Below are 11,957 nucleotides of genomic sequence, written 5' to 3' on the forward strand. Positions count from 1 at the left end.
TCCAGATGCTTTTGGCCTACAACTCCCATGATCCCTAGCTAGCAGGACCAGTGGTCAGGGATGATGGGAATTGTAGTCTCTAAACATCTGGAGGGCCGAGTTTGAGGAAGACTGTCATAGAAGAGTATAAAAGCAGAAACAGATAGGTAGGGATATTCTACAGAACATTATATTATCTATGAAGGAAAGATTTGGAGGGTGGGACTGAAAAGAGGTAAGATCAAAAGCAACACCCTGTGCTAGCAATTAAATACTCCAGAAGAAACTAAAACAGCTTAAAGCAAAGGAAGTTAGTAATAACTCAAACTCCAATCAAGCTCTTGACATTTAAAGGGAATGTTTGCAGAAGTGGAGCATACACCCTTGCCGCACCCAGAGTTGAAGTCAGGGAACAGGGAGGAAGGAGTAAGACTCTACTGTCATTCACTTCTTTAATAAGCTAAATAATTCAAAATTCAAAACTGGAATATGTTCTGTATCCTTGAAAGGTATAAATGGCAGAGCCTGTTATCAAATGTACTGAGAGTACTTCCAATGGGCACTGGTACAGTACTAAAAATAAATTGGAGTCTACTTAACCTGACAAAGCAGAGAAGTCCACAAGTATCAAATGCATGCCTTTCATTCCCTATGTTTACTGCCCAAACAACTAAACTGGCAAAGAAGGCCAAGTGCTAATAAGGACATTAAGTTCAGAATGGGTGCTGCCCCTCCAAGACGAGTTAACAGTGGTGAATTCACTAATGTGCATTATTTAGGACTGGGAAGCCACTAGCCATGATGGCTATGTTCTACCTTCAATATTAGAGGCTGCTGGTAAGCATAAGTGGGGAGAGTGCCAATTGTGGGTTTCCCATAGCCATCTGGTTGGCCACTATGGGAACAGAATGCTGAACTAGATTAGCTTTTGGTCTGCTCCACCAAGGCTTTTATGCTCTTAGGAGAGCAGACTCCAAGACATGAGAGCTGGGTGAACACAGAGTATTTAACAAGGAAGCATTATAGTAATTAGACAGCAGGAATCCAGGAGCTGTAGCTTCAAGTCTGACTGCTCGGTAGAAATTGGGAAGCAAAAGGCAGTGAGTGTTAAACCAGCCCTCCCCAACCTGGTGTCCTCTAACTTGAAACTGATGTGAGCTGTTCTAAACATCAGGAGGGCACCAATTTGGGATAGGCTAGTTTAAACCCCGGTGACCATGAGCATTAATTATCACCAGTTTGGTTGTCTCTAATGTAGCTTAAGTTACCTTGACAGATTCCTCTCTAGTCTGCTCCTAGGATGTTTAAAAGGAGAGGTGACTGGGCATAGTGACATCTCATTCACTCTGGGGGTTTCTGTATTCCCCCATTGTGATGCTTTCCAATAGCAATGCATTTTACATTGAGGAGGATAAGTGAGAAAGGGCTCTTGTGAGTCCTCCAAGGGGAGAACCTTTGTGAAAGGTTTCAGGTGCCAAAGCACCCAAGATCTTTGAAAAAGATTAGTGCCTTTGAGGCTTCACAAGAGCTCTTTTTCTATTATTCTCCATATGACAAATTCATTACCTAATGCCATAGCCAATGCTACTAGGCAGCACCACAATGGGAAAGTCAGAATCCCCCCCCCCCCCCCGGTGAGCTGTTGCTACATCCAGACTCTTCTTTAAACATTCTAGGAACAGACAAAGAGAGGAAGCAGTTACCAGTAACAAAGCTGTGTCAGAAGCATGGGAGTGGGAATCTTAGGGCCAGTCTATAATACAGTATACCCAAATCATAACTGTGCTCATTTAGAGAAAAGGTGGAAGGGGACAGGGGAAAGAAAGGAAGAGGAGTGGAAATCAAATAAACTAAAAAAGGCATTTAGCTCTCTCTTCTATTTGTTAATCTAGTTCCTCCAAGAAGACAGCAGTACTTACAAGCAGCTCAACATTTTCTCCTTACCCAATGCTGTTTTTAAAAGCTAAAAAAAGGAAGGGAAAGACTGTTCAAAGAATTGGAATTTGAGCTCACAGCTGTTCTTTCAACATTTATAAGAGCTACTTCTTACAATTCAGGGTGGAACACTCTTAACTCATACACCATCCCCATTCGTCTCCGCCAAAGATAACCAGGGTTCAGAAACGCAGTTGCTCGGGGCATAGTCCATGTGTGTTTGCATAAACTGTCAGGTATCAGAAAAGTAAATAATTTTCTCCATCAGGAAAATAGGAGATGAAGGGATATGATAGGATATGAACATTTTATCAAGAGGAATGAGATTATTAATATATGGAATTTGTATTTTCAAGGATTGTGCAAGTGACCCAGTATGAGGGACAGAGTTTCAGATTTGAAACATCTGGGGTCACTGCTCACTAATATTGCACAATATCACTATCTAAGTTCAGATCTCCATCTGTATAAATTGGAATTAGCATAGTCTCTAGCTGGGTTTTTGAGAAAGGATGAAGAAACAATGTGCAAAGTATTTTATTCTCAAGGTGCTATAAAGGTAAAACCAAGGTATGATAAAGGTCTACTGTTTTGAACTGGATGGATAAAGCATTTAATGTACAGTCAAAAGCAAAAATAGAGATCACCAGTTACTGATGTTAATGAAATCATTTATATGCCAAAGCACTACAGAAATTCTACAACCTAATATCCAAGGTTTTTGGAAACTTGCAACCTCTATTTCAAAAAGATGTACATTTCACTTTGAAAGTTACTGAAGGTCTGAAAGACATGCAAAGACTAATCCACTACAAGTTTGAATTCCACATACACTTCTATCTTTAACTAGTTCTTACATTATTCCATTCATAATTCTACAGATAGATAGATAGATAGATAGATACTTCATTGTCATTGTACATAGTACAACAAAATTGAATGCCATCCCACATTTACAGCCACATATACACATTTATACATTTACAACTACACATACACATACATACCATCCATCAAGACTCCCCAAAGATCGTATCATTTGGGTACAGTATTTAAAATAGTTATAGCTCTTGGACAGGGGTAGGCAACCTAAGGCCCAGGGGCCGGGCCCAATTGCCTTCGCAATCCGGCCCACGGATGGTCTGGGAATCAGCGTGTTTTTACATAAGTAGAATGTGTCCTTTTATTTAAAATGCATCTCTGAGTTATCTGTGGGGCATAGGAATTTGTTCATTCCCCCCCCCAAAAAAAATATATAGTCCAGCCCACCACATGGTCTGAGGGACAATGGACTGGCCCACGGCTGAAAAACGTTGCCAACCCCTGCTCTTGGATTTAAAAAATTGTTTTTTAGTCTATTCCTTCTTCATTTAATTGTTCTGTATCTCTTGCCCGAAGGCAACTGGGCAAACAGACTATATCCAAGATGAGCTGAATCCTGTAAAATGTTGTTTGCTTTTTTGAGACAACGGGAGCTACCGGTATATAGATGGGAGAGGGTGACCAATAATATTTTGGGCTGTGGTTATGACCTTCTGGAGCATTTTCCTGTCGGTGACTGTGCAACTGGCAAACCAAGCACAAATACAGTATGTAAGAATGCTCTCTATGCTGCCTCGATAGAAGGACACCAGCAGTTTCTCACTCAGATTGTTCTTCTTTAAAAGTCTGAGGAAATAAAGTCTCTGCTGGGCTTTCTTTACCAGAGCAATGGTATTAGCGCTCCAGGTCATACCCTGCTCGATAGTAACACCCAGAAACTTGAATACAGCCACCCTCTCCACCCGGTTCCGACCAATATACAAGGGCTGAATGTCCGCCTTTTTTTCCTGTAGTCCACTACCAGTTCCTTGGTCTTAGCGATATTAAGGACCAGATTATTTTCTCTGCACCAACCACAGAGCCGCTCCACCTCGTCCCGATAGGCGGACTCATCCCCCTCAGAAATGAGACCCACCACAGTGGTGTCATCAGCAAACTTGATGGTTTTGTTGCTAAGATGGGTAGCTGAGCTCAGAGAATACAATGCAGGTCAAATTAAATGCAGTTTGTGGAAGATCTGTTATTAAGATCTCTCACTTCTCATTCTTTTAAACTCCATATAAGCAATCAGTAGCTGCACGGTCAGCATTGGCTCTCAATTTTGGGAGACTCTTAGGCAATATGTCCTCAGGAAGCCCATCTGCTTGCAGTGTTCACCACTGCTTATTTGCTTGTGCTATGAATGACCTGATCTAGTAAAGCATCCTGTTTCTCTGAGCGGCCAAGCAGCTGCCTTTGAGACACCCACAAAGCAGAACACGATGGCAATAGCATTATATTCCCCAGCAATTAGAGACATGCTATCTCTAATCCTGGATGTGCGCCATAATCAGTGATAGCCTTATCCTCCATAAATTTGTCTAATACCCTTTTAAAGCCATCTAAGTTGATGGCCATCACCACATCTTGCAAAAGCCAACTCCATAGTTTAAATATGCGCAAGTATGAAGTACTTCCTATTGACTGTTCTGAATCTCAAATCATACAGCTTTATTAAAATAATCTCTCTATCCACTTTCTTCACAAATTTTATAATCGCCCGGCTCCTAGCGAAGAGAGGGAGAGAGGAGGCACTACTCGGGAGGAGAGCTGGGGCAAGGGTTTTCCTTGGGAGGAGCAAGGGGAGAGAGGTTCTCCTCTCAAGGAAGAGAGGGACAGGAGGGGCTGGTTGGAGGTCCTGATCGAGAGGAGGACAGGGAGAGCAGCTCTTCGGGAGAGGGGGGGCTCTCTACGTTACAGGGAGCCCCAGCTGCTTCTGTCGACAGACTCCTCATCCTCTTCTAGCCTTTCGCCTGAGCTCTCTCCAAGGGAGGGGGAGCTGCGAAGGCTTGGAGACTCTGGGCAAAGACCCAGCACCGCCAGCCAGAGGGAATCTGAGGAAGAAATGCCGCTTTCGGTGCCAGCACAACATCGGGGGGGGGGGGTCAGGGGGCACCGCAGACGTCGTTTTAGGGTGCCGAGACTTTGGTGTTGGGCAGCAAACAGGAGAAGGGCACTTCCGGATTCTGCAAGTGACTGAGCGGTCATGTTTTGAACTAGCTCCACACTGTAAATAGTTATGCACAATAAATAGTTTTAGCTACTGAAGGCTCTGTCGTTACTCATGAGCAACACTTGGGAAAACCCTGACAACCATTATCATGTGCTTCCCTCCCCAACTAAAAACACCAAACACTGGGACCCACACATTTTTCCAGTGCTGCACATGGAACTACCGGTAGGTGTGTGCTTCTTTGGGCTGCACCTTGTGCAACTGCCTGCAGTTATTAGAAGAGACCTTCTGCTTGCCAAAAGATGGACTTGTCTACTTCAGCCCCTTCTTTGTTTTCAATTGCAGTCGCTGGAAACATTTGCTGAGCTAAAAGAGCTGCTATACAATTTAACTTCCACATCGTAGTTCCGAATACTGGTTTGATGATGAGCAATATTTCATTCTATATACATTTTCATGCCTACAGAATGTTCTGAAAAGAAAGTGAACTTTGGAATATAATCATTCATTGCTGAACTGTTACATAATTCTGACAATACGTATGTGCATTATTTTAGTGCTAAATGACAGGAAGTTCCAAATGTCCTACTGTATAATTAAACTGTAAATATTATTAGTCACAAGGCCAAAGAGGTCACCAACAGTGATGCTAAATAGTTCTCATTTATTTTGTACATGCCAGTTATCAGCATGATAGGAATTTTAAGCCACACAACTATTTTTTTTTAAAAAAGACAAAAATACCCTGCTTCTCCTATGTAAGAGCTCTGGTAAAAGTTTCCACTCCTAGATCTTCAAAATTATTTATTCTATGAAATGTCATAGTAATTCAAGATTACACAGTATTCAGGGTGAGAAGAAAACTTTGAAGGAATGCTATAAACCAAGCTGAAAGATAAACATTAATTCATAGCTAGCCAGCACCTTCCAAGTATAATAAGCAATTTCACATTTAGCGCCTTTAACCACAAAGGGAAAGCCCTCTCTATTTCAATAATGGAATCTAAGTACCAAACAAAGCCTTAATGAATCTATAATTCCACAACAAAAACTTATTATCTTCCAAAATAGCTTAAAACTTCCTACACTATTACTAGAATGCTTAGACGAGTATTTGATTGTTTGTCTCAGCTGCCTTAAGACATGAAAGTATCTGCCCGGGAGAGTGAAGGACTTTATACAGTAAAAGCAGACTGATCCAAACTCTGTTATAATGATAATGTTATAATGACATGACATGACACATTTAGAAAGAAAAGAGTAGAACATGTACTGTATTTAAAAACAAATGGAGTAATAGTATAAAATATTAAAATCGGTTAAAGCAATTTGCAATCAGAAGAATTGGGTAGGTCACTATAAGGGAGGGACAGTGATATTGTGGGCAAAATATACGCTGTGAAGAAGACATGGATCAAGTAATATGTCAGATATGTTTTTGATTATATTATATGAGCAGTTTTGAGTGTCAGAACTAAGAGTTCTGTTTGCTGTTTGCTTAAACAGAAGCAACACTGTTGCAAGATAACTCTGTGCAAGATAACTCTCAGAAGAGGGTTTCTTTTAAGTCCAAGAAAGGTTGACTGCTTGCAGTTGCTGATCCTTTGACAATGTTATGGGTATTATTATTATTATTATTAATAATAATAATAATAATAATAAATAACAATAATAATAAATTTTTGTTTATACCCCGCCCTTCCCCGCCAAACAGGGCTCAGGGCGGCCAATGATATACCAATACTAAGAGAACAATTAAAAAGCAAGGTGAATCAATAGGTCTACTCTGAGTAAGTCTTAATTGGACCATCACCTAAATCTTTTAGAACAGTCAAACCACATTTATCAAAGTACTACTACAGATACACAGAACATATTTCAGAACAACACATTCAAACCATTATAGATCTTTCTTGACAGTTTTAAATTGACTCAGATACACAGAAAAATATGCAAGTAGGTATTTAGTAGATTTATACTGTATCCCATTTTTCAACCAAGTCCTCAAAACAGCTAACATCATTTATAAAATGTAACAAATAAATCAAGCAAATAATAAGATGACAAGGCCCACAGTGAATGTACCGGTAAGCACAATGCCTGTAAAGCATTATCAAGAATCACAAGACACATATTCAGCAGGAGACATTTGGTCTTTATGGCCAAGGAAGTCTCAGAAGGATCTGAGAAACCAAATTTGTTGCCACTCAAAGCCAGCACCCCCTCTGGCTTTTGTCACTACATCTCTGCATCTCACTTTTCTGTATAAGACAATTTAGGATTGCCTATGCAGAACATGTACCGGTATATACCACTGGGTGGCAAGCCCTGCCAACTATGTTTTAACTGCTACATATTACAGAATATGTACAGTTGTATTTAATACCCTTAAGGGACACAATACAAGATTTACAGTACTTTTCATTTCTTCATGCAAAGCTGACAAAGTTGTCATTGACAAAACAGCAATTGGGTGAAATCTAAAGCAGGATACAGAAACAGTCTTTACAATAATTCCACCACTCACTCCAAACAGTGAGCATGGTAAATTTCTGAAAGGCATCAGTATAATTATCAGTTATAATCAGTATAAATGTATAACACAAAAGAGCAAAAGCAAAAGGGAGAGGGAAATGCCCCCTTTTAGTCTTCTTGTGCATGGATTATTTTATAATAAGTCTTACTCTATCAGTGTAATCTCATCTACTCTATGGCTTATAACAACATCAATTAATCGAAATAAAAACTCCCAGGTGATTGAAGCAACTAACTTTATAAACTGTCTTTAAATTAAGTAACCGACCTATAAAGCCTAGCTACAAGAAAACTGTGGAATAGATAAGATTCAAGAATAGGAAGACAAATGTCTACACTTTACCTCACATTCCACCTGCAAGACAGTGCCCTTCCAGGCTTCTTGCTTCAGAATTTCATTGACATTTGTCATTATTCCCTCAGGCAACATATACTTGTAGAGAGGGGATAACAACTAATGTCAATAAAATTCTGAAGCACGCCTGGTGGGGCACCATTTTGCTGGCTGGATATGGGCGTACATGTATGCATTACACAGAAGATCATAATCACCAGTCAATATATACTGTAATAGGAAGTCTGTCTTGGGTACAATTCAGAAACAGCAGGAAGTAGAGAAAGACCCTAGGAGGAACAGCGGGCTAGTTCAGTGAAATCCCCAAAGCAGAAGCAACACATGGATCAAAGGACAGAGGTGACTAGCACTTGGATAAGCATAGTTTGGACCAGAAAGTAATAAACAAGAGGACAGGAAGGGAAGCATATTTGAAAGAAAAATTAGGGAGAATAATTTTTACTCAGTAGGAAAAAGATGCTGAACCTAGGCAGTAAATGTAGCCACCCTTGCATACATAAAAATATTGGGGAAGAGGAGAAAAGGAGAGAGATGTGAAAACTCACCTCAGCCCCCTACCCCAGTCCATAATGTAAGAAGAGGATAAACCGAGTCTAGTAATACTTAATGTTGTGTTAAACCCACACAGTAACGGGGAAACAACAACAATGGGTATGATAGGTGGGACGTAGCCCATGAAACCAAATCCATAAAACAGACAAGAGCCTTTGTAAGAGGTGAAAGAGGAAACAGTTGGTAAAGGACAGAACCTCAGCCATCACTGTTACAGACCATTTAGGAAGAAAAAAGCACTCGGTTACAATTCTTGAGTTGTAGACCTTATCATTTCTCAAGAGCACTTCCATTATGACAAAGAATAACCACATAAAATGCTGGTAAGATGACACCTTCCTCTTTTACAACTTAATCTTGGAGTAATCGTTGTACCTCTTCACTACCTTTGCTGGGGAACAGGCAACCCGTTATTGACCCTTGCCTCCAGGCTTTGCTTACTAAATAGACCTTTATTCTGATGGGGGGGGCTGTTTTTAAAACACACAGCCCTGATACTGAAAACTCTCCCTCTTTCCCCAGTTTTGAAGTGAGGGACGTGCTGATTTTAACGTGCAGAGAGAGGAAAGCTATAGGGATGCCACTGGAGAGCAAGACAGTATTTTTTGTTTAGGCTACTTTCTACACCCCATTATTAAAGTAATACTCAAAGAGATGGGACAGCAACAAAATAATTGTGTGTGGTGGAGGGGGGTGGTGGAGAGGAGAGAACCTAAGAACCACCCTGCTGGATCAGGCTCCTGGCCCATCTAGCCCAGCATCCTATCCTCATAGCGACCAACCAAATGCTTATGAGAGAAAGAGAGCGATTGGGAGGGAGAAGCCCACATAAGATGCTCCGGCTCTCTCTCTCTCTCTCTCCTGTGTGTGTGCGTGTATGAAACATATAATTAAAAATGTCTTTAAAATTAAATAAAACAAGCAGTTTGAGGAGGGAGGTGGAAGAAAAGAAAAAGAAGCTGGAAAGGAGAACAGGAGAAATCAACAGCAGGAATTTAGGTATTTATGATGGGGGGGGGGAAGAGGCCTGCCTTTCCCTGCAGAGGGTGATGATGATGGCTGGGAAAGAAGGGAGGCCTCTGGGCCAAGGTCACAAAGCCAACCCCGCCCCCGCCCCCGCCCCCCCACGTTGTCGCCGCTTTGGGTGGCAAAATGAGGAGGGTGCGGGGGGGGAGGGGAATCGACAGAATCACCTGCTCCTTTCTGCCACATTAGGCAGGTGCGAAGGTGCTTTGGCCTCCCGCATCTTCCCACCTGGTCCAAGTGGAAGAAGGGCGAGGGGGCTGCTAGTGCCACCACATCCTCCCCCTACCATTTTTTTTTTGGGGGGGGTTGTCTACTGGTCGCCGCCCAATTTGGGAGATTGCTTGCCTCAGGCCCGCACCCCACCCCCTCGCACGTAACACAGATCCCTTCCCCCTTCTTCGTGCCCGCCCCCCTCCCCCAGCGCACCTCACGCCGCAGCCTCACCTGCGTAGGCCCGGTCCGGGCGCTCCCTGCCTTGACTGCGACTCCCATCGAGATACGCCGCCACACACCCGCGACTGGTTCGGGCTCCCAGCTTACCCCTCCCCTCTCCTCAGCCGCCGCCTTTGTCACTCCATTGGCGCCCGCGCCTGCCACTCTCCACCTTCAGCCGGCGCCGGATTGGCTGTCGGAAGCCGGCCTTTCGTCCAAGAGTGGGAACGGGGAAAGAGAAGGGGGTGGGAAGAGGAGGGCCTGGAGGTTGTCAGGGCGGCGGCAGCAGTAGCGGCAACGACGCCGGCACCGCCCTCCCCTCCCCGCAGCAGTCCGGCGAAGAGGAGGAGGAGGAGGCTGTCTATTGGTTCCTTATGACGCAGTTGGGCGGAGACACGAGGCGCCATTGGGCTAGGAGGGGTGTCAGTCAGGGCTGGATGGAGAAGTGACGCGTGCATGAGCGTTGCGTTGCGCTGAGGGGAAAGAGGGAATGCGCGGGAAAGGGGCGGGATGGGTGTTGGGTTTCTTTTAATTTTTACCTCAAGTGGAAGATGCCGCCTCATTTCTTTTGCCTCAGGCTGTCTTCTTGCTCATTCATTCATAATATTTCTTCATTGCCCTCCCTTTCCAAGAGAGTAACATACATACAAAAAAAGAGCAAAAAACTTCAAAAGCTCAAAATATTGTACAGAACAGAAAGGAGCCATAGCTAAAACTATGAGAGCAGGTGCTTTGCAAACGAAAGGGCGCCAGGTTCAGTTTTCAGGTGGGGCTGGTGCCGATCTGTGTATAGACAGTACTAAGCAACATAGGCCAAGGCAGCTTTCAGTGTGGTGTTGAAAACAACGGGGCAATCTGAAAAATGGGCAAGCCATGTTTTTACCTCAGAATGTTTATCGGCCTGTGCACGACTTGTTTCTTCCCCGCTGGGAAACTGCCAACTTCCCCCAGCACAAATGGATTGCAGCAGCTTTACAGTAAATTCAAACAAAATTAAAAAATGTTCTGTTAGTGAAAATAACATGTGAAATGCATAATATCAGGGGTGTCGCTTTGCAAAGATTTGTATGTTACGCAAAATTGCATACAAAAACGTGCATATTAAGAGGAATTGGCACTAAAATGCTGGTTGATTTTTTTTTTACTGCTTTTCAAAGAATCACAAACTGATGTGGAAATGCGTGGAACTAATTCAAGACTGGGGGGCGGGGGAATGACAAACAGAGGAACTAAACGTGGCACATTTGCTCATCCTAAATAGCATGCTGCAAAACTAGCCATTTATTGACCTTTTGCCTACACTGTCTGGAAAGAGGGTGGAGTTCCACAGATCCTTTTGTGATGCCCTATGATTCATCCTGCGGGTCTCTTTTTAAGTGCAGTCTTAGCCTCTGCACGTGGCAGCTCATGTGTTTATGAACAGGTCTCTTGTCCAATGCCATTCATTCTCCTCCTCTGTGTGCAAAGCCAGCCTGTAGGCTGCGCAGAGAGGCTGGTCCAAACAGTGAGCAACAGCCCCTTTCATTATTCATCCAAGTGTGCAGGCCCGTGCTGCATGCAGAAGATATGAAAGGAGGAAAGCAGCTGCTGTGCACAGACTGCCAATGAGATCGGAAAGCTGCCTTTGCAGTTCCTGTTTCAGTACAAACATTTGGCTGCGGGCTACCACAAAGAGCTGGCCCTGCCTATCTCCCCCCACCCCCCAAGTGTGCCCCAAGTGACATACTCCATGTGACAAGCCATGTCAAAAAATACAAGTGGGCATTAAAATGAAACATATTTGGGAGAGACAAGGGCATGCCATGACTGTGTCCTTGTCCCTGTCCTGTGATTGCCTTGTCCTGTAATACATCTGCACTTACAATTCACTCACTAGGCATGACTTATTCTCATTGCAGCCATAGTGAACATAGTTAAAAAGGATGACCATGGATGATTTTTTGCCTTTACAAACCCCTCCAAGGAGAGAAAGAAAGGCAGGCATGCAGCTGGTGAGAGATATATTGGTCTGACTCATGCTTCTACGCTTTAACCTCTAGATCTTCCTTTCCATCAGCTATTCTTGGATGAAGAAAGCGCTGGTGCCTTTTAAAGAATGCTACAGTCACA

The 11,957-nt window shown here is 43.1% G+C and overlaps 1 protein-coding gene across 2 annotated transcripts in view; it reads right to left on the minus strand.

Moving 5' to 3' along the window:
• ABHD2 (abhydrolase domain containing 2, acylglycerol lipase) overlaps positions 1–9,961 on the minus strand; it is a 35,860-nt gene extending 25,899 nt beyond the window's left edge. The window contains exon 1 of one of the 2 annotated variants that reach the window (XM_033166402.1): positions 9,861–9,961. The gene's annotated coding sequence lies outside the window, so the exon portion shown is untranslated. Of the gene's footprint in view, positions 1–1,248; positions 1,268–9,860 lie in introns of those variants that run through there. The other variant, XM_033166403.1, reaches the window with a different exon arrangement.
• Positions 9,962–11,957: the final 1,996 nt, after the last annotated feature.

This window comes from Lacerta agilis, chromosome 13 (genome assembly GCF_009819535.1).
Source record: "Lacerta agilis isolate rLacAgi1 chromosome 13, rLacAgi1.pri, whole genome shotgun sequence".
NCBI classification, from domain to species: Eukaryota; Metazoa; Chordata; class Lepidosauria; order Squamata; family Lacertidae; genus Lacerta; species Lacerta agilis.